Consider the following 21,627-nt stretch of genomic DNA (forward strand, 5'->3'; position numbering starts at 1 on the left):
CATCTGTCCATAGAACGCTAATTCTTAATAAGTTTTTATTTAAATAACAACGTTTAATATTGCTCAAAGTTAAACACAGAAGTTCTTTAATTGTCGCATGCTTAAATGTGAGAAAATATTTCCATAACGATGCTGTCAAAATACTTATGCCACGCAAAAAGCCATTGTCTGCAAGCATTCTTATCAGTAGAAAGAGAATGCAAAAGGTAAACGAAATAAAATTTGGCATGCACATAGCTAAAAATAGATTCTTTGCTTTGCGCCTCATTTTGGCACCTCTATTTAACGGTATTAAGGATAGCAAAGTAGGGTTCGTCAAAATATTTATGCCGACTAGTGTACATTTTCTTGTGAACAACGCAGGGAATTTTTACGGTTAAAAACATTTCAAAGTCAGGTCGCTATTCTGAGACAAAGTTCTGGTTGAGTGACCACTCAACACTGAAAGTCATAGAAAAAAGTGATTCGCCCTGCTCCATAAAACAGTCAAATTACTCATGGCAAATAAAGATAAATGCTATGCCATCCTCAGTTGAATCCACTCCGATACCGCAGGCATCGATTTGGTTGACCCCAATCTGTTCCGTTGGCATAGAGTTCTGAAAAGGACTTGGGCCAAGGCGTTGAGAGAGGCGTCCGATGCTTAGGCACTATTCTTGGTAAGCTTCTTTCCTCTCTAACATAACGAGAATAAATATTTAAAGTGCCTGGAGTTTACCACCGGCAAATATACATACATCACCAAAACGCTGTCTATTTACGACTGCAAGCTTCGCTCGGAGGACTCTTGTAATTGTACATACAAATATAAGGCTTTAATTATTATATATAAAAATGTACAATTTATGGAAAGAATTATAGATAATCTAAATGATTATATATATGAATAGATAATTCTAAAAGGTTAATTCTTGATCTTAACTAGGAATGCATTAACATTGCCCAAAACATATTTTTTTCTAAGTGAGAGAAAACAATGACCGTTCTAACCGTTGATATGATAATTCCACCCTGGTTTCGAATTCTTTTTTACATTATAAATTAATTGGGTAATACGTATGTCGGCATATGCCGTGCATAAGCATTATAGTGTCGGCTAAAGCATATGTAATAAATATAAAAGTCTTTTTTTTAAGCGGAGAGTGTCGAATTTACCGCCGAAAAGGTGCACACATCAGCAAAACGCTGACTTTTTTCGACTGCAAACGTCGCCCAGACGGCTCTTGTAATCGTACATACAACTACAAGGCTGATACTCGCCGCTGAAATATTAAATGTAATTATTATACTATATATAAAAACAAAGGTTTAAAAAAGTGTATAAAAAGGGATAAAGAACTAAAATATTATATAGTTATTTCTGCTTTAACTTTTTCTGTTTTATTACGATATATGAGTGGTGAAAAGTCTTGAGGAAAGGTCTCAATATATATGTTCTCTAACTTACCTACAGTTTTGGGTAGGTTTGCTTTTGATAACAAATTTTGAATTCTTAAGTTAAACTGTGGATGTTTATGGTTGTTTCTAATGCTTGGGTGGTGGATCATGTTGCAATTACCCTCTTTTTAATCCTGGGCGATGAGATCTTGACGCTCTGGATCCTGGGCTTTGGAAAACGTTATAAATGGTTTATATATAACCAAGCGCCCCCTTCCCTTCACCCCCTCTCGACACCGATACCGGCACCGCACTTTCTTATTACCCCTCTTTGCCACCCAAGAACTATGGCCATACAGCCATCTCGGCCACAGCGATAACAAACATTCAAGCGGCTATAATTTGCAAAAATGCAGCTGCTAAGCATTATGCTGAAGCGCAGTTCTGTTTAAGACAACCAGTCACTGTAAGAATAATTTTAGTTTCAATTTCTAGCGAAAGTGGGACCCAGAAAAAAAGAAAAAATTTAAGTTGTGAAAATTAAAGAAAAGTAAAAACTATAAATGTTATAAAGTGTAAAAAATGTTGTGTTGTTCGTGTACTCATGAAATTTTGAAAATAATACAATAAATGGAAATACAAAATGTCAGCAGAAGATTCACGAAACCTGAAGTGAGAACATTTTTGCAATCGGATCACATGGAACAGGAAGCTCTCCACTGTCATGCTCAGTCCGATGCCGTCGAACTTTAGGTTCCATTTGTCTAATCTGAACCCTCTTGGTCTCGGTTCTTCTCCCTTTCGTTTGTTTGGGATGGTCTGTGGGACGGTGTATCTATCCTCCTCATGCCTCTGAAGTTGGGGAAGCATATTTGATCTTCCTTTCGGTGGTCCGAGGGGTACTCGAACCCAGCAAAAACCACATCTAAATGGTAAAATATGTAGCTTACATCCTCACATAAACACTACTAATTGTAAAGCTGTGGAAAGAAAACCACTAGTAAAAAAAAAGCTCACTTTGAAAAATAAATTATTTTTAAAGCCGTTAGGATTGAAGCTTCGATAATAATATAAAAGCTGAAAGGAAAACAACGAATGAAATTTTAAATGTTCGAGAAAATGTTTACTCCGTTAAGAGTATTTCCAAAAGAGTTTCATTTTTATTCATACACTAGTCGGCATAATTATTTTGACGAAAAACAAATGGTTCTAGTTTGTATGTAACTTTGCAATGGTTTAATTTAACTCAATGATTTTTTTTTTCTGTATTACTTAGTGCTAATATAAACTTAAAAATAATGAATTCAACATTTTGTCATATGAACTTGCAAAAATATAAGCTAAAGTAATTTTTATGTCGTGGCATAAGTATTTTGACAAGTACCTTTTAATGTGAGTAACAAAGTTTAAACTCAAAAAAACTAAGGAAAAAATAGGAATTTAGTAAAATATATAATTTCCTTCAGTTTTAATAACTTTTTCCAGGCGTCCCGGTACTGAATCGATTAAATTTTGGATGATCTCTGGAGATATCTGTTCCCAAAGGGAACTGACCTCAGAAATTGTCTCCTCTCTGGTTTTATTCAATGATACTGTTCTTTTACGTTTAATAAGAGACCAGACAATTTCAATTATATTTAAATCTGGACTTTGAGGTGGCCAGTCCAAAGTGGTAACACCAACATCCTTCAAAAATGATGTAATCATCTTGGCTTTGTGGCATGGGGCGTTATCCTGTTGCAGAATGTTGGATTGACCAATAAGCCTGTCTCCAGAAGTAAATGCGTTATCATTTAGAATCCGTAAATATTGGCCTTGGTTCATCGAGCCAGTGACAGGAACGAAGTCACCCAGTCCATTATACGCAACACATCCCCAGAACATTACACAGCCTCCACCATGGCTTACTTTTTGGCAAACGGGCCGCCTTTTCTGCCTTTGTTCCATTGGTAATCTTACAACAAACTTATTTTTTGATGAGTTATACTCAAATGAGCTTTCATCTGTCCATAGAACGCTAATTCTTAATAAGTTTTTATTTAAATAACAACGTTTAATATTGCTCAAAGTTAAACACAGAAGTTCTTTAATTGTCGCATGCTTAAATGTGAGAAAATATTTCCATAACGATGCTGTCAAAATACTTATGCCACGCAAAAAGCCATTGTCTGCAAGCATTCTTATCAGTAGAAAGAGAATGCAAAAGGTAAACGAAATAAAATTTGGCATGCACATAGCTAAAAATAGATTCTTTGCTTTGCGCCTCATTTTGGCACCTCTATTTAACGGTATTAAGGATAGCAAAGTAGGGTTCGTCAAAATATTTATGCCGACTAGTGTACATTTTCTTGTGAACAACGCAGGGAATTTTTACGGTTAAAAACATTTCAAAGTCAGGTCGCTATTCTGAGACAAAGTTCTGGTTGAGTGACCACTCAACACTGAAAGTCATAGAAAAAAGTGATTCGCCCTGCTCCATAAAACAGTCAAATTACTCATGGCAAATAAAGATAAATGCTATGCCATCCTCAGTTGAATCCACTCCGATACCGCAGGCATCGATTTGGTTGACCCCAATCTGTTCCGTTGGCATAGAGTTCTGAAAAGGACTTGGGCCAAGGCGTTGAGAGAGGCGTCCGATGCTTAGGCACTATTCTTGGTAAGCTTCTTTCCTCTCTAACATAACGAGAATAAATATTTAAAGTGCCTGGAGTTTACATTTATTGGTAGGTATACTATTAATAGAAAATGTGGAATTCATAAGTTAAACTATAGATAATTATCTAGGGTTCTTTCTAATACCTGGGTAGTGATCATGTTGCACGGGTTTATGTATCAAACCATCAACAATCAAAAGGTATTACAAAACTAAAAAAAATTAAATACCAAGACTTTAAAAAAAGAATTGGTGTGGGAGAAAAAGTGGTGAAAGTGTAAGAGTTAAAATTTGATCTGTTTGGGCCGGTCGGGATAATTATCCCCGGATATCAACCAAGTTGTATTCTCACTTAAAATACGCGTCGACTGACACTTCAACTGCCAAAATCGGATCGTTCAAAAATAATACGCATCGGGGTCTTCTCAAATTAAAATTTTTTTTTCGTTGGTCAGTTTTCAACAAAACGGTTTGTTAGGCTCCTTAAAATTCTAGACGATGTTAAACAACTCAATATAAGAAACATTAGTTCTACCTCTTTTGGAAAAACTAGATATTTAGGCGAGAAAACAGCTAAAAATAGGTACATATTGCACACCAGCAACTTATAAACTACTAAAGCTACATGTTAATAGAAAGGTATTTTGAAATTTGTACGCTATTTTAACATTTAAAATATACAACAAAAACTTCTGATATCAAACAAAAACACTTCTTAACGAGTTAAAAATATAGTGACGATCGCACCTTCAACAAACAAAGTTCTGATATCAACTTCTGTGACGAAAATGTAAAACACGATCTACTAAATAAGATTAAGAGTTCTTTTTGTTTGATATATATATATATGCGATATTGGATGGCGGTTCACAAAAACGTAACACAAAAATTAAGTAACAACAAAAATATCCCTAGGGCTGTATAAATAGCTGGGGGTTCCACAGCAGCACACGCCAGTTTCAATGCTCGAGCTTGAGCTGTTCAAGGAGAAAGGAATTTTTTTTAAAATTAATTTGTTTTAGTTATATCCTGATATACCTGTTTGCTTATTATAAAAAAAGTATAAAATTGTAAAAACACAATTTAATAGATTTTTGACATATTAACTTATACCATAGGAAATATCTTTCTTTTGATAGAAGAATTTTGTTTAAAATGTTCAATATCGGACGACTCTATTATAAATAAAATGATCATACAAAAAATGTATTTTTTTTTAATGTAAAAAAAAACAAACTAACCTGTTATATTTATTTTTCGGGAAAAAATATACGGTATAAAAAATAATCGGTAACTACAGCTAGAGATATAGTTTTTAAACCAAGGGGTACTTTTTAATAATTTGATTTTTTTTATTTGTAAATTCTAAAACATTATAACGAAAAAAAACTTTTTATTTGCCTATATTCAGATATGTCGAGTTTACTAATTTACCGAATAGAAAATACAGGAAAAGTATCAGGCAATTTAAAAAAAATTTGGTTTGCGATATCTGTTCATATTCAGCATCTATTACTGCTTAAACTAAGAATTTGGAAATATGTTATTTAATAATTGAACAAATTAAAAATGTCAGAAAGCAACCGTAAATTTGTTTATATACCCGTTTCTTGTAGAGTGCAAGTGTATACTAGAGTCGAAAAAATGCGATATAAAAATTGAGAATTTTACTATAGATGAGCAATCTAACCTTGGATTTAGTTGGGTTAGGTTAGGTTAGGTAGGTATGGTTGGAGACTAGACAACTTATCCTATCATTCCACTTAGGCCCCTTGTGATGGTTTTATGTGTTTGTTCTTGTTAGGAAATATAGGAGTTTGAAAATGCCTGAATGGCATTCGAGGGTATTCACTGGAAAGAAGCTTAGGTGGTGCTCTACTCTTGGCCCATCTGCTTGTCGCTGCGGCAGTAGTCGGGGTTGCTGAGTCCTCTATTGCGTTTTAGGAGAGTTTTGTTTTTTTTCGGGTTGTAATTTGGCCACGTGGGTCTGTTATTGTAATATGTTGAGGTTGTGATCCATTGGCTGTTTCAGAGGGTGTACAATCTCTGCCTGAGGAGGAGCTTACAAGCGGCCATGGGCATACCCACCGTGTCCTTATCGCGAAGGATAATGTTGTCTCTTGTCTTGCTAGCTCGTGGGCTATCTAAAAGTGATAGTAGTTTGTTGAACTCTACAACCCACAAAAGAGGTGAGAGTACACACCCTCATGGGGTTCCTCTGCTCACATTTCTGGTCGAATGTGCAAATCCCATAGTAGAGTGCTAAGCATGGTGTGAATTAGGTCAGAGCGCCAGCGATAGCCATTAGAGTGATGTTGTTAAATGTGCCTTCTATGTCTAGAAACGCTGCCAAAGAGAATTCCTTATTGCGAAAACCTCTCTCTATACAAGATACTGGGAAGTAGAGGGCGGTATCTGTTGATCTGTTTTTACGGGACGCGTGTTGTGCGTTGGAGAGTAGACTAGGGATACTAGTTAGCCTGATAAGGATGTCATTAAACCTTTCTTCGGTCTTCAAGAAGAAGGATGAGAAATTTATCGAGCGGAAGTCCTTTGGGGTTCTGTGAAAGGGCTTGACAGGGATATCATGTCTGGCCGGGGGATTTGAAAGGCTTAAAAGAGTTAATATCCCACCTGATGCGATCAGAGCTTGAGATATTGGATATGCTCTGATCGTCAAAGTTCTTCTCTATGTAGGGGTTCTCTACTGTTTGGGGTGTTTTTAGGGAAATGGGTTCTTAGCAGGAGTTCAAGGATTTCCTGACCGTTTTCTGTACAGCGGTCAGCATTGGTTTCTAGGTAGCCAATGGTTGCTGGAGATTTTTAAAAAATTCTTCTGAGTCTAGATGCCTTTGCAGTTGATTCTATGCTACTACAAAAATTAGCCCATGCTCTTTGTTTTGATATTCTTGTTTACTTTTTGTATAGGAATAAGTTCCAGGAAGATTCGCTTTTGTTGTGTTGCGCACTATTGAAGTAAGTTCGGCACCAGTACGGTTTTTGCTTTGCTTTGACTGTTCAGCTTGGGCAAGTTTTTTTATGTCCTCACTACAGACGTCAGGGAAAAATAACTAGGTTATCCATTCTTGACCGTTGAATACGTGCGTCCTCTTGAGGAGTTTTTTTGTAGTAATCCCAGTTAGTAAGTCCTTTATTGGTAATGTTCTTGGGGTGAGGACAGTCTAAAAGTATTGTAAATTTTATGTACCGGTGGCCTGAGAATAAGTGTTCGACCCCACCTTCCACGCTTCGAGCTGGTTTACCAGGGAATCAGATTTTAGTGTAATGTTGCAGATTGAAAAAGATAGTCATATGAAGGATATGAAGGGGATATGTTTTCGGAGAGAAAGAGGCAACACAGTCACAATTGTTCTTTCCAATTGCGCTGAATCAAATAATAAGGGTAAGCCATCCAACAGATATGGACACCCATGAAGCGGCGTCTAGAATTTTTGTTATTTAATAAGGTTTGGCGCTTAATGCCAATTAATAGAAGGACAAGATCATATAGCAATCCAATAAAAGCGACTCGACGACGAAGTTGGAGACAGGCCATTATCCCTAAAAGACGCCCTGAGCCCTTTTTACAAATGTGTTTGCCTTATCAATATCTATCGATTTCCCTAAAAAATTCCCACAACGACAAACTGCCCAAAATTAACATGTATTTGTATGACTAATACCTATTGATTGACCTTAACATTTTGTTTGTAGCTGGCGCTTTACAATATCGCTTCGCTGCATATATATTTTCCTTTCCCTTTTGCTCCCTAAAGCTGAGTAACGGATATCTCATAGTAGAGGCACTCGACTATAGCGTTCTTCCTTGTTTTAATATAAAGATTTTGGTTTTTGGTGGGATGAACACTAAGCCTACCCCTACAAAATTGAACAAAAAATTAAATTAAAAAAATAACAGATTTTTAAAAAAATGCACTGCCGATTGTTAAAAAAGTATGACGACTATATCATAAAGCTGTTATAGGAACCATCGGAAAATTGGTGGGAAAATAATATGAAACAAATTTTAGCTTTGGGGCTTTTTGACATATTATCTTATAATATTGGGAATATAATTTTTTATGTATTTAAGAATTTTGAAATCAATTTAATAAAAATCGGATTACTCTACCATATAGATGTCAAAAAAATGGTCTAAAAAAAGAATGAAATACTATTTTTTTAATATCACTGAGGACAGGAACAATCCTTAAAAATTTCACATGGTGTTACTAAAGTTGATTATTTTTTATAATTGCAAGGGTATACAAACTTCGGCTTGCCGAAGTATACCTCCTGTCTTATATTTTTTGTAAAATGCATTCTACCGTCTACCGCTTCCCAACGCTGATATAAAGGACTCGAAAAATCCCGTTTTAAAGCTTCGGAGAGCTCTCAAGCTTGTGAGCTGAAAACTATACCTGCAAGCATTTTCTATCGCTCAAGGCACTTCCAATATACTTCTAGAAGATCAAAACAAGAAAAACTGTAATAAAAATTTTTCTAGTATAAAATCAGTGGACGCCACAGTTTTAAGTGGTTTTTCGGGAGTTAGAGTGGGCTTGGCAAAATATTTTCTGGTTCTAACATTACGTATCGACGAGATCAATACATTTCAGTTAAAATTTTGTTCCTAGCATAAAAGCTGCAGACGTCTTTTGCGAAGCCCTGGACTCTGTATGCCAAGTCCGACTCATTTAGCTCTTATAGTTTCCGAGATCTTAGCGGATGGATATTAATTTTATCATATATCATATCAAAATCGTGCTACTAAACCCAAACATATTGATTAGCAGCATGCCGAACATTTTTTTTTGCTTTAGGTGGTCACTAGATGTTTACCTCGTTAAGAGGTGTTTTTGATTAATATTATCATATACTTTCGAAAAAATCATAGAATTAAATTTTCTTATTTGGAACTGTTAATAACAATTTAAAAGATCTTACATCCTAAAATAATGGATGCGCCAAAAAAAAGTTTACGCTTACGCAGTGTTATAGGTTTCTTTCCATAAGCTATTAAGCAAAATTTAATGTCAAAATTGTAAGCCATCAGTATTATAGCCCAACGCTGGATTCTGTTTGTAGTCATTATTGACAAATGCTTGTTAGGATCAAAGATTGTGACCAACAGCTTGTGATCAGTTATGAGAATAATTTTCCCGATATATAAGTACTGATAAAACTTCTTTACTCCAAGTATGATTTATAGGCCTTTCTTCTCAATTTGGCTGTATCGAACTTAATGAACGTCAAGGGTTTTCGATGCGAAGGCATTGGCCTTTCCTTGCCATCTGGATGTATGTGTGGAAATACAACACCAATGCCGAAAGAACCCGCATCTGTGGCTACAAGCGGAAGATTCTCGTTGAAATGTGCAAGCTCGTAAGCGTCGAGGATATGCTTCTTCAAAACTATGAAAGCTTGCTGTTGCTATAATCCAAGCGTGAAGGGTATGTTTCTTTCTTTCTGTGAGTAATTTGGAATGAAATAAAGTAATAGTTCACTTTTCACATGAACGCAAATAGCTGTTGTAGAATTGAGGGCGGCTTTAATACCTTAACGGCTTCTAGTCTTGGCGAATTTGGAAGAATGCTTTTTACACTGACCCTTCTTCCAAGGTACTCAATTTCATTCCTTACAAAGAAACATTTCTCTTTAAAATGCTTAAAGTTTGTTAAAGTCTGGCTAGGTGTTGATTCACTGTAGGACGCGAAAAAATTATGACGTCGATATAATTTCCACAACCGTCTATTTCACTTAGAAGTTGCTCAAGGTGACGCTGGAATATAGCTGGTACCATATGGCGTCAATTTTGGAGAAATTCGTGGCCTGACGAATATATATTGATCGATGTACATTTGGGAATTGATGCCTTGCTTGAAATCTCCACTGCTCCCAATTGCTAAATTTTATGGGTTTCTGGATACCTGCTTCTACGAGACGCTGCTCGCTCCTTAAGCTTATCCAATAGGGCAAACAAAATTTGTCTGCTCTTGTAGAATTTTGGTACGAAATTAGATTTAAGGTAAATGCTAGCCTTAAAGTTTTGTATCATACCAATAGCTAGCTCAAATACCTTCACATACCTCTGGCAAAGATTTGTCAATAAGGTCCCCTGCTTCTCAGTAAAGTTTGAAATTTGATAAATTTCAAAATTGAATGTCTTCAACAAATCCAAGCCAAACTGATTATTGGACACATATACACATACATTAGCCACGATTCGCCACAATTCGCTACAGTGTTTAGGAATTTGTTGCTGGCCGAATGCGTGCAACATTCCATCGCACTTCTGCAGTCTCAGTCTGTTTAGCTTTCTGTATGTATTGCTTCGTAAGTTTTGGCTATTGAGAAACGTCTTCGGGCGACAGCTAGAAGTTCTACAAAGCCGCTGTGCGAATTGATTCGAATGGAGTATGCACAATTATTTGATCGCGGATCATGTTATTAACGTAATTTAATGAACATCCATCGGATTGACAAATAAATTGACACTCTCTTGCAATGCCACTTAGATCGGTGGCCCATCCTTCCACTTTTCCTTTTTTTTCACTCGTCTTTAGAATATGTTGAGTTCCGATTGAAAGGAGAAGACAGATCGGGTTGAAATTAAATGTCCAACTGACTTTATTCGGCTCTATAGCTGTGGTATTTTTAGTATGTTAGAGTGTACATAATAACAGAGAATATCGATAAAGTAAACGGCAAATGGCCAGGATTTCGTGACTACATGTGAGCATTTTTGTTAAAAACAATTCTTAAAAAGTGTGGCAAATAAAACGTTAGGAAATGTAAATGGGTATACGCTTAAAGGTTTAGCCCGAAATCGTTATTGCCGCTTTAGTTAAAAAAAATCGGAACATAAACACTTTTGGTCATAACCTTTAAAAGGTATTAAGACAAATCATGTTAGGAAAAATGAATACCTTTTCAACGACAAACAGCACAAACCTCTAGCTTTAGTAGTTCTCAAGTTATTTTATATAAATTTTAGCTATTTATAGCTCTTTTTTTTGTCAAGGTATAGAATTTTTCTGAAACTGGTATAACAAAAGTTACTTACCAACATGTAACCATCAGTAACATTTCGAGCACCGTCAAATGGAGTTTGGGAACGTAAAAAAAAAGTTCAATGCTCAGGCAGTGTTCTGAACATTCAAACGGGACTTTTTAGAGCAATGTGTCGTACGTCAAAAGTGGCGGAATTTCTAGAACTATACGAGGTGTGTTCAAAAAGTAAGGTGACTTTGTATTTTCAAGAAAAACTATTAATATATTTATCAATATTAATGTTGTCTCCTTCAAAGTAATCCCCCTCAGATACAATACACTTATGCCAACGGTTTTTCCAATCCTCAAAGCACTTCCCATAAGCACTTGTCGGTATAGCCTTGATGCAGTCTTTATCTCTTGAATCGTTGCAAATCTCCGTGCTTTCATAGGTCTCTTTAGTTTTGGGAACAAGAAAAAGTCACATGGGGCCAAATCCGGAGAATATGGTGGCTGAGACATTATTGTGGTGTTGTTTTTGGCCAAAAAATCTCTCACAAGCAAAGATGAGTGAGCAGAGGCATTATCGTGATGCAAATGCCATGAATTGTTTTTCCACAATTCTGGACGTTTCTTTCGCATTGCTTCTCGCAAAAGGCGCATAACTTCCAGATAATACTGTTTATTGACCGTACGACCATATGGTAAGAACTCCTGATGCACCACGCCATGGTAATCGAAGAATACAGTGATCAAAACTTTGAAATTTGATCGAACTTGGCGTGCTTTTTTCGGTCTTGGCTCACCTGGGCTCTTCCATTGTGACGATTGGGCTTTGGTTTCGATATCATAACCATATACCCATGATTCGTCACCAGTTATGACCCTTTTAAGTAAATCTGGGTCGTCGTTGACGTTATTCAACAGCTCTTGAGCGATGCTCATGCGACGGTTCTTTTGGTCAAAATTCAGCAATTTTGGAACAAACTTCGTTGTCACACGACTCGTGCCCAAAACGTTTGAAAAAATTTCATGGAACGAGCCAAGCGATATACCGACATCTTCAGCAACTTCTCTGATAGTGATTCGATGATTTTCCAAAACAATTTTCTTTACTGCTTGAACGTTTTCATCAGTTGTTGACGTGCTTGGGCGTCCAGAGCGAGGCTCGTCATTGGCATCTTCCCGGCCATCTTGGAAGAGTTTGTACCACTTGTCAACATTACAAGTGTTTCGGAGCACTTAATTTTATTTTTTACACAAAATTTTATGCAAATCCTTTGATCCATATTTTTCGATAGCAAAAAATCGCTGAGCACGCAAAACAACTTGTTACCTTTACGCCTCTCACAACTAAACAAAAAAGGGGATTCAATTGAAACTTGGTACAGATGTTAGGGAAGAGTGTACCAACATAACAAAACAAAAAAATCGATAATCGAAAATATGTTGCCCGCGAAATTTGAAAAGTCACCTTACTTTTTGAACACACCTCGTACAGCTTAAAATTACTTTTAAAAAAGATTAAAAATAATCGAAATAAAAAAGAATTTCTCCAGAGAAGGTTTTATTTAGTCAAATCATGTTTGAAAGATGTTCTTTGTATTTTGAAGATACATAGTTTAGAAGTTACAATGTACAAAATGGACCGATTTATTGCTGTTTTATCGCTAAAAAAATATGGAGAAATAATGTTTTTTATATTAAGCTGTGTCATTTAAATTTTCCAGGATCCTAAAACATCATTTTGGGACAAAATGACAAACAGAATTAATTCTTGGTTTTGAAAAGTCCCCCAAAACCTTGATTTATACAGTAAGGTGTAATGTGACGCGTATTTTAAGTAAAATACAATTTGGTTAATAATTAATTTTCTCCACCGGCCCCAACAGATCACATTTTCCAAATTGTCGCTTTAACGCTTTCTTCACTCTTCTTCCCAAACCAATTAATTTTATACCTTTCGACTGATGTATTTTCATTTTTTCTTCGCACCGGCTGGTGCGCTTCGTCACTACGTGGACTGCCGTCCACTGTGATTATTATTATTAAAACATCAAAGAATGAATTAATGCCGAGTGGTAAGTGGTTTAAAAACTCTGTAAAAAACATCTAATCCTTCAATTTTAGTCAGAAAATAAAGTTATATAGATAGATTTTTATAGATTCGTCAAAAAGTATATAACAGTAAAAAAAAAGGGTTTCTGACACCAAAAATTATGTATATTCTTGATCAGGATCACAAGCCGAGTTAATTTAGCCATGTCTGTCCGTATGAACGCTGAGATCTCGAAGACAACACGGTGAGTTCCAAAGTAAACATGACTTTTTTAATCTAGCGCCCTCTAGAGCCATCTATATGTCAACTGGTGCGTTAGAATCTGCTAACGTTTATCGACCTCCATTAAAAAATTCATGACATTTCATCTATTGGAAGTGAGGTTATTGCGTTTTAAGTGTCAGTATGTTTTTGTTATCGGTGCAAAAAGGAGCTTCAAACAAAGAGCCAACATTAAATTTTTTTTTAAAATTGGTAAGACTTTTACCGAAACGTTTCAATTGATGAAACAAGTTTATGGCGATGATTTCAACGTTTTCTAATTGGTCTTGTGGACATAAATGTTGATAAACATGTGGGCCAACCAAAACCCGTGATCACCGAAAATTGCATCGAAACTGTCATGAATTCATAAGATCATAAAATCAGCCGAAATCATCATTGAAATTCATGGAAATAGAATTGAACATCTCCAAAACATAGATTTATCGCATTTTGACCGAACATTTGGGCTTGCAAAAGGTGTACGCACGGTTTGTTTCGCACAAATTGACTGACGTCCAAAAATTGCTCATTTACCATTCGAAGGCCATCATTAAAGAGGCAAAAAAAGACCCGAACTTCCTTTACAAGATTGTGACTGGTGACGAAACGTGGTGTTTTCAATGATCCCAAAAAAATCAATATGATCAAAAAAACGCTCCTGGAGAAGTCAAAAGTGAAGACAATGCTGATTTGTTACCACCCGGCCAAAACGTAAATGCGGTATTCTACCTTGAAGTTTTGAAGCGTTTGGTGCGACATATTCGACGTGCTCGGCCTGAATATCGCGAAGATGGAAGTTGGAGTTTGTTGCGCGGTAACGCGCCGTCTCATCGCTCGACGCTTGTGACCGACCAAAAATCACATTTTGCGACTTTTACCTTTTCGGAAAAATGCATTTTCCGATTAAAGGAAAGCGTTATGCAGACGTAGGGCCATTCAAAAGGCTTGCACCGGCATACTGGCAGCCATAACGGGCAACGAGCTAAAACACATTTTCGAAATGCTTTTGGACCGTGCAAAACGGTGTATTAAAGCAGAAGGAGACTATTTTGAATAAAATAAATTAATTTTGCCGAAAAAACTATTTGTTCCGTTTTTTTTTTTTTTTTGGAAAAGTGATGTTTACTTTGGAACTCATCTTGTATTTAGAATAAGTGAGCGCACTGTCAATCAAAATAGACAATACTATCCTACTCACTCACAGGCAAATATACTGTGCACAAAAACTACCCGTTACTCGTAAAGTAAAAGGGTATACTATTTTCGTCGGAAAGTATGTAACAGGTAGAAGGAAGCGTTTCCGACCCCATAAAGTATATATATTCTTGATCAGGATCACAAGCAGAGTCGATCTAGCCATGTCCGTCTGTCCGTCCGTCCGCATGAACGCTGAGATCTTGGAAACTATAAGAGATAGAACATTCGAACTTGGCATGCAGATTCCTGGGCTTCATACGCAGCGCAAGTTTGTTTTAGCGGTGCGTCACGCCCACTCTAACGCCCATCAACAGCTCATAAACTGTGCTGACCACAATTGTCATGCTAAAACAATTTTTTTTACTAAACGCATTTGTCTCATCGATTGACCCAAAAAAATTTGCCACGCCCACTCTAACGCCCACAAACCGTTGTCATCCTAGACAATTTTAGACAAAAATTGTCTCATTAAAACCTTTCTATTGGCAAAATAACGCCCCCAAACGGCTAAAACGCTTAAAACTGTCTGCCCACATAATATATACCAAAGTAGCCGGTAGGTGGCGCTTTCCGATATTTCTTTGCTGCTGATATACCTCTATTTTTATTTTGCTCCCTCAAGCTGGGTAACGGTTATCTGATAGTCGAGGCACTCGACTATAGAGTTCTTCCTTGTTTGCCGTTTTGGATGCATTCATGCAGAAGTCTACTGTGGACTGTATTATATACATATATCAATAAAATTTTGGTTTAAAAGTTTCATATTTTTGGATGAAAAGAAGTTCAATTTGGATGGATCCCATGGCTTACATTATTGCAGGAGAGTGTTAAGAACGGAACCACTCATATTTTTCTAAATAAAATTTGTTTGTTTCTTTAATGGTGTTGGGAACCATTTATAATACAAGCAAAGTTGAATTAGGCTTTGTTAGCTCTAAAATGAAAAGCACAAAACAAATACCAGTTTAAAAGAACGTACTCTTTCATTTTTAAAATATTTTCCGAGAGTCCAAAAATTTTTATCAAAGGATTGCTATCCACAACAGTCGGACCTCAAATCAGTTTTTAAAGGACAGCTCCACGGACCTCATGAATTGGCCAACATGCTCACCTGGCTAAAACTCAATAGAAAAAGTATGGGGAATACTGCACTTTAAATCGAAGAATGGCTTAAATAAAACTACTCAAACAGTTCTATGGATTAATTGGAACTAAGAAAAAAGTCGATATAATTACATAAATTAACGTAAGATCACTAAGAAGCACATAGCTCATTATCAATCTGTATTTAAACTATTTTCCTTTTATTAACAATACATTTTAGATAATAGTTAAGCAACAACTTTTCTTAGTGTTGTATAGTTTAGATACAGACTTTAGTCCATCGAAAACATGAGAAAACGCAATCAGCGGCCAATCCACTCCGATGCAACGGCGGCTGCCTAACACCACGGGCAGCCGGGTCAGCACTTTCTGGGCATTACCTAGTCCAATGCCCAGAAAGAAGAATTTATGTACTTAGAAGTTAGTTGTATTTTGGAAATAAGCGGTGACGGTCAAACCTCGCAATTACAAAGACATTCGTGCAGTACAGTGCGTCTTAAAAAAAATTCTTAAAAAGGACTTATAATTAATTGGCGCCCAACGTTGGGCAAGACCCTCGGCCCGTATTAAATAAATAAAAAAAAAAACTGGTCATAAGACCTTCGACCTTTGTACAAAAAAAACGCGATCGTAAGACCCTCGATTTCACGTTTAAATAAAAACATTAAATAAAATAATATTTAAAACGCGTTTGAATCGTTAAAAAAAAAAAAAACAAATCAACCTAACAAACAAACACAAACCAGGAACGACTACAAGAACGAAACTTAATTAAAAGAAGGAAGACAGATAGCAGCAACAACATTTAGTTCTATAATTAAATAAAAACCATTTAAGTCGAGTGTTCATTGATACGCTCACTATTTTCAAATGGCAAAATATTTTAAAAATTTTAAAAAGGTGATTTTCCAAGAATCTCAATCAAAAAAAAAGACGCAAGACCGGAAATTTTTTTTAGAAACAATTAAATACAAAAGGAACAAAATTCTTTGTTCCTTGAGTTAGAATTTTATGAGTGTTAGTGAGATAGTAGAACACCGCGGAAAGTTCACAACAAAATAGTTAAAATATGGCATTGACCAGCGAACAATTGAAATCCAGAAATAGAAGGCGTAGTAGGGAGCGCACGCGCCGCGAAGGAAAAAAGCTTTGAGCAAAAATTACAAGAAGTTCATAAGCGATTAGGTCATTTAAATATCGGCACACCAGAAGTAGAAACGTATAGGGATGCCGAAATCATAATAGGTATCGCATGCTGCGTAACGTTAAAGGAAAGCGGCGCATACAGCCTATAAAGTATTCGAAAAATATGATGGTAGTTTCAAACACTACCAAGCGACCGATATATTTAATAGAACAGGAGATGTCAGCATTACGTCAAGGAAACATGACACTTCTGCAGTACTATGACGAAGTGGAGAAAAAACTGACTCTGCTATAAACAAGTCAATTATGACCTACGACAACACCGTAGCTACCTCACTGAACGAAAAATACAGAGCAGATGCGCTACGAGTATTCATTTCGGGCACAAGAAAATCGCTTAGCGACGTTCTTTTTTCGGCAAGACCAACCGATCTTCCTTCCGCTTTAGCATTAGCCCAAGGAGTAGACGCTAATCATGAGCGATACATCTTCGCAAGTAGTTTCGCACGTAGCACGGAGGAAAAACACCAAAGGGCTGAACAAAGAAGTGCAACGACAGACGCTAAGTTTAACCCAAATGGTAAAAATCCCCATTTTAATAAAATACCACCAACACAGCCACCCAGACAGGAACCGACGCAACCAATGGACGTGGATCCTTTATTATCCCGCTTTTGATAACCAACCCAAAACCAGCAAAGTGGACCGTTTCCAAGACAAATTCTAAGCACTGACCAAAATATTAAACCCAACGGTCACAGTAATCAGGGACAGACTTTTAAAAGGCCCAATAGTAGTAGCGCTAAATATACAGGACCAAAACATTAGAGGATAAATCGTGTGGCTTTAGAAAACGACCCATCAAATGAAACCAATAATGAATATCCGACAGTAGCCGAAGAGGAATGTGAGAACATCTACGATGACCTAGTATCGGGTGATTTTTTAGAGGTATAGAACTTTAAGTTGGCATCACTGTTCAAGATGGCGACCGATTTAACAGCTGTCAAGTGATTTATTCTCAGTTTGGTATGGCAATTCATCATGAATAGACTCACGCCTGAACAACGCTTTCAAATAATGCAATTTTATTTCGAAAGTAATGGTTCAGTGCGCAATATGTATCGCGCACTACGTCCATTTTATCGTCGACAAAATCGTCCAGCAGTTAATTCGATTAACCATGGAACGTTTTCGCACCACTCTTATTGATAACTCGCATCCCCAGAGACGCCGTACGGTACGTACAGAAGAAGCTATTGCTACTGTAGAGCGTAGCATTGAGGAAGACCCAAATAAGTCCATCCGCCATCGAACAGAGGAATTGGATCTGTGTCCATCCACTTTACGGAAGATTTTTCGGAAGGATCTTGGCTTGCGTGCTTACAAAATCCAACTCGTGCAAGATCATCAAGCAAGGCGTAGATTCGTCGAATGGGACCAAAACGAGATTGTCGTTGTTCCCGATTTTCATAAGCGAATTTTGTTTAGCAATGAAGCGCACTTCTGGTTGAATGGTTACGTCAACAAACAAAACTGTCGCATTTCGAGTGAAGCTAATCCTCAAGTGTATGCCGTTACATCCAGAAAAACTGACTGTTTGGTGCGCCTTATGGGCTGGTGGAATCATTGGTCCGTAATTCTTCAAAAACTATGATGGCCAGAACGTTACAGTCAATGTTGATCGGTATAGAGCCATAATTACTAACTTTTTCATTCCTGAATTGAACAGCCAGAAGCTCTGGTTCTAACAAGACGGCGCAACATATCACACAGCTCGTGCCACAATCGATTTATTGAAAGACACGTTTGGTGACCGCCTAATTTCACGTTTTGGACCTGTAAATTGGCCTCCAAGATCTTGTCATTAAACACCGCTAGACTACTTTCTGTGGGTCTATGTAAAGTCATTGGTCTATGCGGATAAGCCACAAACGCTTGACCATTTGGAATACAACGTTCGCCGTGTTATTGCCGATATACGGCCGCAAATGTTGGGAAAAATCATCGAAAATTGGACGTCCAGATTGGACTACATTCGAGCCAGCCGCGGGGGCCATATGCCATGATATGTAATGCCACAAGATTATCTTTCGAATAAAAAAAAATTCATATCAATCGAATAATCCATCGTTGTTTTATTGCAACTTAAGGTTCTATACCTCTAAAAAAAAACACCCGTTAGTATACGATGAAATACATTTTTTAGGCATAACTCCCTGCTCCCATTCATAGAAAGGGATATCGCAGGGAGAAAAATTAACTTTTAATTGACACAGGGGCTTCTAAGAATTACAACAAACCTTAATCAACACGCTATATCAAAGCAGGAGACAATTTTGAGTAAAATAAATTGATTTTGCCGAAAAAACTATTTGTTCTGTATTTATTTTTAAAGTCCTGTGTACTTTGGAACTCACCTTGTACAGTCAGAGTCATACTTGGCATGCAGATTCCTGTGCTTCCTGCGCAGCGCAAGTTTGTTTTAGCAGAGTGCAATGCCCATAATTCACGAAAGACTGTAGCACCTTCATCTATAATTGGTCTCGTCAATACTTATCGTTTTAAAAAACGTTTTGCCACGCACACTCTAAAGATCAAAAGACCTCCTATATTAATTGCATCGCGAAAGGTAGCTTTCTCTATCTAGCTCTCTCGTTTTTTTTTGTGTACTTGCATTCTTGGCCCCAGAATTTGGGTGGCTGTACGTTTGTAAAATTTCGTGAATTCCATCTTCTGCTGACACTTTGTATTTCCATTTTTATACCCTTGTAGAGGGTATAATGATTTCAGTCAGAAGTTTACAACGCAGTGAATGAGACGTTGCCGATCCCATAAAGTACATATATTCTTGATCAGCTTCACTAGACGAGTCGATCTAGCCATGTCCGTCTGTCTATCCGTTCCTACGCGAACTAGTCTCTCAGTTTTAAAGCTATCGGGCTGAAACTTTCCCAAAAGTCTTCTTTCTATTGCAGGTAGTATATAAGTCGGAACCAGCCGGATCGGACAACTATATCTTATAGCTCCCATAAGAACTATCTGGGAAGAGATTTAAAAAAATTTATATCTTTGGTGTTTTTTAGCATATAACCTTCTAAGCTTCGAAATAACATTTTTTAATTAGTTCTGAATTTCGAATTAAATTTTATCAAAATCGGAGGGCTATATCATATAGCTGTAATAGGAACGATCGGAAAATTGGTGGGAAAATAATATATAACAAATTGTAGCTTTGGTGTTTTGTGACATATAACCTTCTTAGCTTGGAATTAACACTTTTTAATTAGTTCTGATTTTCGAATTCTATTTTTATCAAAATCGGACAACTATAACATATAGCTGGCATAGAAACGATCAGAAATTTAGTCGAAAAATATAAAAAAATTAAATCTTTGGTGTTTCTTAACATATAACCTTCTAAGCTTGGAAATAAGATTTTTAAATTAGTTTTGAATTTCGAATTCAATTTTATCAAAATCGGGAGCTGTCAGAGGAACGATCGGAAAATTGGTCGGAAAATAATATATATTAAATTGTATCTTCTGTGCTTTTTGACGTATTACCTTCTTAGCTTGGAAATAACATTTTTAATTAGTTCTGAATTTCAAATTAAATTTGATCAAAATCGGACGACTATATCATATAGCTGTCATAGGTACGATCGGGAAACAAATTATTTACTAAAGTTTATTAATTCTTATAACTGCAAGGGTATACAAACTTCTTCTTGCCGAAGTTAACTTCCTTTCTTGCTTATATTATTTTCAAAATTTCACGAGTACACGCACAATTAATATTTACATGTTAGTCTAACAGAAACATTGAATGTTAGGCGGTTTAAATGATCTGCAGAATCTGCAATCTGCAATGTCACCTCTTATAAGATTTGGTATAAAAATACTACCAAGCATTGTTCTACGATTTTCAAGTGTAGGTAAATTAAGCAATTGTAATCTACTCTGGTAGGAAAGTAGCCTTACGTTTTGATCCCAGTTCAAACTACGCAGGGCAAATAAGATAAATTTTTTTTGTACCGACTCAATACGGTTGATGAGCACTGATATTGTGGACTCCAAACCGACAAACAATATTCCAAAATAGGATGGACAAGGAAGGTAAATAATAATTTGGTCGTATAAGGGTCATCAAATTCTTTTGACCAACGCTTTATAAACCCAAGAACACTCATGGCGTTTTTAACAGTGGACATAACTTGACAGTCAAATTTAAGTTTGGGGTCCAGAAGAACACCTAGATCGTTAACTAAATGTATACGGTCAAGTGGCGTATTTTTAAGAAATAAAGAAAACTGATAAACGTAGTAGTACCTCTATAAAAAGTCATAACGTTGCACTTAAGGCAGTTCAAATTTAAAAGGTTGTATTCGCACCATCCATGAAAACAATCAATATCCGACTGTAAGTTAAATCCCGACGCTATATCATTATATGATAAACAAAGCTTAGCATCATCAGCACACATTAGTACACGAGAATTTGTTATGATTGAGGGAAGATCGTTAATAAACAAAGTAAACAGCAAAGGGCCCAAATGACTACCCTGAGGCACTCCAGATGTCACGTAGATCAATTTTGAAACAGCATTCTTGAATATAACCCTTTGAGTCCTACCATTCAAGTAACATGAAATCCAAGATAATAGATTACCAGGAAACCCAAGCTGATCTAATTTAAATAAAAGAAATGAGTGGTTAACGGAGCCAAAGGCCTTACTAAAATCTGTAGATACAATGCCAGTCTGCTTTTTTTTTCTTAAACCCATTTATTAAAATAGATGACAATTCAAGAAGGTTGGTGGTGGTCGATCT

The 21,627-nt window shown here is 36.5% G+C and overlaps 1 protein-coding gene across 6 annotated transcripts in view; it reads left to right on the forward strand.

The window, feature by feature from the left end:
* LOC108031632 (transmembrane protein 65) overlaps positions 1-21,627 on the forward strand; it is a 56,485-nt gene that overhangs the window by 6,047 nt on the left and 28,811 nt on the right. The gene's annotated exons all lie outside the window — the stretch shown is intronic.

Source organism: Drosophila biarmipes, unplaced genomic scaffold (assembly GCF_025231255.1).
Source record: "Drosophila biarmipes strain raj3 unplaced genomic scaffold, RU_DBia_V1.1 ptg000008l, whole genome shotgun sequence".
Classification (NCBI taxonomy): domain Eukaryota; kingdom Metazoa; phylum Arthropoda; class Insecta; order Diptera; family Drosophilidae; genus Drosophila; species Drosophila biarmipes.